We start from the raw sequence: 6,649 nt of genomic DNA, 5'->3' as shown, positions 1-6,649 counted from the left end.
TCAATATCCATGAGTCAATGCCTATAACCAATTCAATTTGAATTTCTGATGTTGGAACCCAGATATCAGTGTCTTTTTATGCTCCCTAAATGATTCCAGTATGCAGACAAAGTTGATATCCACTATCCTAAGGCACTGACAGTCTTTAATGGGCAGCATGCCTAATAGATATGGATTTAGTATGAATATATAGATGGAATATTTCTACTTAAACCTTATGCCAGTCAAGTTAAACTTTTGTAGCTATGTTATGTTATTATCTCTGAAATGTGTTTGGTTGAAATCCAAGGAAGTCAATGAGCACTAGTCTTAGAAATGATTTAATTTGGCAGACACTGCCACTTCCATAAACTGTTCAGCAATGTCAATTCTTGGAATCATTATAACTTTAAGAATAGGAATTAAAGAACTATGTGGCAGATGTTATATGTAGCTGCAGTAAACATAATGGAAACATTTGTACATTTCATTATAAATAGTACTGTTTCTCCAGGTGCCTTTCCATAGTTTTAAATGTATACCATGGCAGATTGGCTAATCCATTCTTCTCTACTCTTGTCTCAACATATTCTAAGGTAAGAACGCATTGCTATTATCAGGAAATCTCTAATAGCATCAGTTAAAATGGATAGTGTCAATTGTTTTCATTAACAATTTACCAAAATATTTCAGAAAAAAATATGACCACTCCAAAATGTGGTCATAAAGACATCTCTCGCATTTTAATCTTGCTAGCTAGCTTTATCTATCTAGATTTAGGTAAAAATATTTCAAGCTACAGAGTAGTTACTGCTGTTGTTTTCTTACATCTGAGACTTACAGAATTAATTTGAAAACAAAATAAAAAACAGCTAAAATAGAAGAAACAGTGTCAAGAAATTTATCACAGTGTACTAGGGATAGAATGGAAATTCCTTCTGCATTATAGGAGTTTGGTATGTATTTTGAAATGTGTAAATGGGGCCATTGGAGACCTGCAAATTAAAGATTTAACATCACTGCCAACTGAAAGAGACAAAAGTTGAGTACACAGACTTTTTTAATTGTTAGTTATTTTCTTTTTCTCCAACAAAGAGAATGTATTTTTTCCCTTTTTTTTGTGATACAGATTTAGAACAATGCTGCACTGTAAAACTGTATACATTGTAAAATGCTCCAATTTATGAAATTTAACTTGCTTTCAGTTAGTTTCTTATGAGTAAACATTTACTTTGAAAAGCAATTCTCTAATTTGAATCATCATAGCTATTTACAAATCCCTGTTTAAAGGAAATATTGGTAGTTTCCTGTACAGTGTATTTCTATTTTTTTTTCTATGTCACATGGGATTTTTTTATTGTTAAGGAATGCTATTTGGAAATTTATTGGTTTATCCCAACATAAAAGAAAACCATGAAATTTTTAAGTGCTACAAAATGCCATTAAACTGTGTATAGAGGATCAAAGTTGATGAATCATAAATAATTTCCAGCATATTATACATCATGGAAATGATGAAAATTTTAAGAGGTAAGCCCAGATAATCATTGTAGCAGACTGTGTAAAAGGGATTGGAAAGGGAAACTAGTGCGTAGTCCTTGACTCCCTCTGTGAATCCACTTGCCAGGTCACCTGACACACAATCCAATCATTTCTCTGATGCACAGTCATACACTGAGCTTCTGTTGGATGATACCATCTGAATACCAGTCCAAGAGTAAACACAGTTTTATTCAAATATGCTGAGCCTTCCATTTCACATTTATGTAGAACTGATTCTTTACATGAGCGCACTAGGTTCACATTGAATAGAATTAAAAATAAGTTTATTTTATGAAATATTTCTTTCAGAAATGAAATATACATTTCATGTTTAGGTAATTTTTACTTAAATTTTAAAAGTCATATTTATATCCATTTAAAAATTTTATATATAATTTTTGAATATTTAAAGAATAGTAATGCTTTTGAAAAGCATTAATTTTTAACATTTATACTTAATTTATATTCTTTATAAAACTATTCAAATTTTGTAATCTGAAATTCATATTCATAATCATTTACACCTAAGTATTTTAAAGATTTTTTTTATCATTTTTAAAGGATATAGCAGTAACTATTGCTAATAGAGTACAAATTAAGTAAATCTTGATTATAAATATAAAGTGACTTGTCAAATAAATGCAAGAGAAATATATTGTAATAATATAGAACTTGAAAAAATGTTAATTTTTGAATTATTAAAGTTTTAATTCTCATTCGTATCCAAATATCATCCATTCATTAATGGATAGATGGATAGATGGTTAGATAACCATTTAACCCTAACACAACAGCTTCAGTTCAGTTCAGTCACCCAGTCATGTCTGACTCTTTGCAACCCCGTGAATCATAGCACGCCAGGCCTCCCTGTCCATCACCAACTCCTGGAGTTCACTAAAACTCATGTCCATCGAGTCGGTGATGCCATCCAGCCATCTCATCCTCTGCCGTCCCCTTCTCTTCCTGCCCCCAATCCCTCCCAGCATCAGAGTCTTTTCCAATGAGTCAACTCTTCGCATGAGGTGGCCAAAGTATTGGAGTTTCAGTTTTAGCATCAGTCCTTCCAGTGAACACCCAGGACTGATGATCTTTAGGATGGACTGGTTGGAACTCCTTGCAGTCCAAGGGACTCTCATGAGTCTTCTCCAACACCACAGTTCAAAAGCATCAATTCTTTGGCACTCAGCTTTCTTCACAGTCCAACTCTCACATCCATACATGACCACTGGAAAAACCATAGCCTTGACTAGACGGACCTTTGTTGGCAAAGTAATGTCTCTGCTTAGCTCATACAATAACAACATTATATTTTCTTTGATTTGTTGCTAAATTTTTGACATTTAACAAAAAATATAGATATATACATATTCATTAAGTTTCTAGAGTGGCTGTTACAAAATACCACAAGCTAGATGCTTAAAACAACAGAAATTTATTCTCACAGTTGTAGGGGCTAGAAGTGTGAAATCAAGATGTCGGCAGACTATGCTCCATTCAAAGTGTCTAGGAGATAAGATTCTTCCTGGCCTCTTTGAACTTTTGGTAGCAGTTGTTACTTGACTTTCAAACAGCATAACTCCACTCATCACCCATTCTCATATGGTCATCGTCTATCTTTATGTGTTTTCATATCTTTACATGGAGGTCTCCTTGTATATGTGTTCAAAGAGCCTATTTCCAAATAAAGTTCATAGGTACTATGGGTTAGGACTTTAATATATCTATTTTCGGGAGCAGAAACAGATCAACCCATAGAAAAATATTTTTCAGCTTCTTATAAAGGCATGAAGCTTTCCAATTAATTAAATTATTAATAAAAGCAAAGTATAACATAAATTTTAGGCATGCAATATGTTGGATTTCATTTGTCTTCTTTTCCTTGGAACCCAAAATATTTAGAATGGACTTTAATAACATTTATTGCATCCCCTGGAGATGGGCATGGCTACCCACTTCCATATGATTGCCTGGAGAATTCCATGGACACATGAGCCTGGCAGGCTGTAGTCCATGGTGTCACAAAGAGTTGGACACAACTGAGCGACTAATATTTAACATTTTTAACATATTGCATTTTTAATCTACAATGTAATAACGTATTTCTGATTCAGTTCATAAAATATCTGATGTAGAAACAGTATCTTTAGCCTTTTATTCCTAGTGTTCAGCGCACAAATTACATGAGATTGGTATTCAATAAATATTTGTTTAAGGAATTAAAAAAAAGTTACCAAAGCTGAAGAGAGGAATGAGGGAGGAGGCAAAACTGTTCTTTCCTCTCTCTTTAAAAAACTGTTTATTTTCTGCAGACCATGGAACATGCCTGTTGCTACTTTTTCTTGTTTTTGAATTCTTAACTTTTGTAAAGATTTTTTTTTAAAAAAACACATTACATTCTAGAAGGAAAAGTTTTACTTACTTATTTTCCTTACTGTTAGGAATCAAAGAAACCTAGATTTCTAGTGTTTTCCCTAACTTCTTGCTTTCAAAAGCCATATATAAAACAGACCAAAATAAAAAACACACAGTGATATGAGTCACAAAGACAACGATTTTCATCTCTTCTGCTCACTGAAGCATTCCTAGAGCTAGAATTGCCGGGCACACGCGAGGCATCAATTAATGTGTTGAATTTATTGACAATATTCATACTTCTCTTGCGGGAAATACTTGAAATGTGTATTTCAGTTAGGTTACTCTTCTAAGAAGCAGAACACACAGAAGGTATCTTTTAGGTACCTAATAAAATTTATTAAAGTAATGACCCAATCTCACTGCCACAGAATCATGTCTTTAACCACCCTCTTGCCTCAGGTGGCAGGATGTTGTCACAATATTTTCTTCCTTTTACCTCTCTAATGGTTAGACAAATGCAAGAAAGAGAAACTTACATATGAGCTACAAACTTGGTGAAATGAAATTGTTAATTAGTTCCTCTTAAAGCTTTTTTCCTTGATGAAGAGAAATGAATTTACTACTTCATAAGAGTTGCTTCCACTTCTAGCAGTAATTAGGTCAACTGACCACATTTTAGGCCTATATAAAAAAGGTAAGTAAAGAAATTGAATAAAAAGTTGCATGTTAAATTTTACTTATATCATATTATTAAAAGCATCCACATATTTGTCTGCTCAGCCTATTTCATTGTTAATATGCACACTGAACAAAAGGATAGACTAGATTTTTAAAATATAATTTCTATTTTAGAACAGTTTTAGATTAACAGAAAAATTTCAGGAATTTAATGGAGTTCCCCAAACCCCCAAACTCAATTTCCTCTGTTATTAATATCTTAAATTATACAACACATTTGTTATAATTAATGAACCAGTATCAATATTTACCACTAACTAAAGTCCATTGTTATTGAGGTTTTCTTACATTTCATCTGTGTCCTTTTATTATTCTGAATAGGTTACCACATGATATTTGGCCATGTCTCTTTGGGCTCTTCTTGGCTATGGCAGTTCCTCAAAGTTTCCTTGCTATGAATGACCTTGACAGTTTTGAGGGGTACTGGCAAGGTATTTTGTAGAAAAACATACATTTGGATTTGTCTGATCTTGTTTCTCTTCCTCCTGATTAAATATGGGTATCTGGGGAGGAAGACCACAGAAGTAAAGTTCTTATTTTTTGGTAAGTGTTATTGTCTTGTACCACTTTAGTTCTAGCAACATGAGTTGCAGTGTTGATGTAGGCTATGATCACTTTTCTGACATAGTGTTTGAAAGATTACTTCACTGTAATCTTACTCTGCTTTGTCTCTTTCATATTGTACTATTTGGAAAAATATTAATACATGCCACCTGTGCTTAAGGAGAGAGAATTTATACTCCATCCCTTTAGTGTCAGAGTATTTGCATAAATGACTTAGAATTATTCTTCATGGAAGATTTATATATTTCCCTTATTTATTTATTCAAATAATTATTTGTGTCAGTATGAACTCTCACAGATATTTATTTTATATTTTGGGTTAAAATCCTATACTACTTCAATTTTTCCAGCTCGGGTTAGGAGCTAGGCTAAAATTAAAATAGATGAAAAAGTTTCAAGTGTAACACTTCTGATGGTTTCTTTCCTGGCCTAACACAGGCTGTGTCTACATGACACAAACTGCAGTGACATTAGTGAAAATCCATTAATTGGCTCTAGTTGCTTAAATAGAAATCAAAATACCAGGCTTGTATTCTTGCATTTAAACTACATAAATGTTTCTATCATTTGGACCTAGTCTGAAGATTTTTTGCCAGCAGCATTATACATTTATTTCCAGCATAAACATCAGCCTATCAAGGAGCATTCTGGCACTGATGCAAGTCCTTGATGTTGTAAATGTCACAGACCTGCCCACTGCTGGTGTTTTTTTCATCTTTATTTTCTAAAACCATAAAAGGTTGAATCATCTTGAACAGAGTTTTAAAAGCATAGTATCTATTTCATAACGTTAAGTTTAAAATTCTCATCAAAGCATTTTTAGTAGGGTGGTGAAAGGTATGCATTGTTTATAAAGTAGGAACATATGCTTTTAATATAAATAGAAATAGTGAAAATGGGACAAAGACTTTTCTTCTCATTAATTATGCTCTCCCTCCCACAATTAGAAGAGGGAATTTTATTTTGCAGGCTTAACTTTGAAAGTGTATAGTAATAAAAACATTACAACCCACTTTTCTCAGCACATACTTGTAATGTCCATTTATGAAAGGAGAAAATAAACTTCATGAAGTTAAGGAAAAATACCCCGGTTAACACTGCAAGAAGAGTAAGGTTTCAATATAAAAGCATTAACTCCAAAACCTATGCTACTTGATTATATTACAATTCTTTTTGTTACTTTAAAATTTAATAAAAGGGTGAAAAATACAAAATTACATATAGAATTATAGTAAAAGCTGGAGTTGTTTATGGGTCAGGTGCAGGATAAAAGGAAGCATTTCCTGGATTGAAGCAGTTCAACATGGAAAAAAGGTAGCTTAAGCAAAAAGTTTATGGAGTATTTAAAACCTAAACTGATACTCCGTATCAGTATCACTATTTTCTTCAACACTGAACAAATACTTCAGTAATTCTCAGACCAGTATATGAGACAAAATTACTCCAATGTGCAAAATCCCATTTTCATGCA

The 6,649-nt window shown here is 32.7% G+C and overlaps 1 long non-coding RNA gene across 4 annotated transcripts in view; it reads right to left on the bottom strand.

Annotated features, from left to right (window-relative positions):
* Positions 1–2,559: 2,559 nt before the first annotated feature.
* The window catches only part of LOC129629733 (uncharacterized), a 93,149-nt gene continuing 89,059 nt past the window's right edge, over positions 2,560–6,649 (bottom strand). For 2 of the 4 annotated variants that reach the window (XR_008703326.1, XR_008703327.1), the window contains 2 exons: positions 4,903–5,117; positions 4,251–4,557 (listed from right to left, as the gene is read on the bottom strand). This is a non-coding gene — a long non-coding RNA (uncharacterized LOC129629733). Of the gene's footprint in view, positions 3,193–4,250; positions 4,558–4,902; positions 5,118–6,649 lie in introns of those variants that run through there. The other 2 variants (XR_008703328.1, XR_008703329.1) reach the window with 2 other exon arrangements.

The sequence above is a fragment of the Bubalus kerabau genome, chromosome 16 (assembly GCF_029407905.1).
Source record: "Bubalus kerabau isolate K-KA32 ecotype Philippines breed swamp buffalo chromosome 16, PCC_UOA_SB_1v2, whole genome shotgun sequence".
Classification (NCBI taxonomy): domain Eukaryota; kingdom Metazoa; phylum Chordata; class Mammalia; order Artiodactyla; family Bovidae; genus Bubalus; species Bubalus kerabau.
This window is presented reverse-complemented; position numbering and strand designations above follow the sequence as displayed.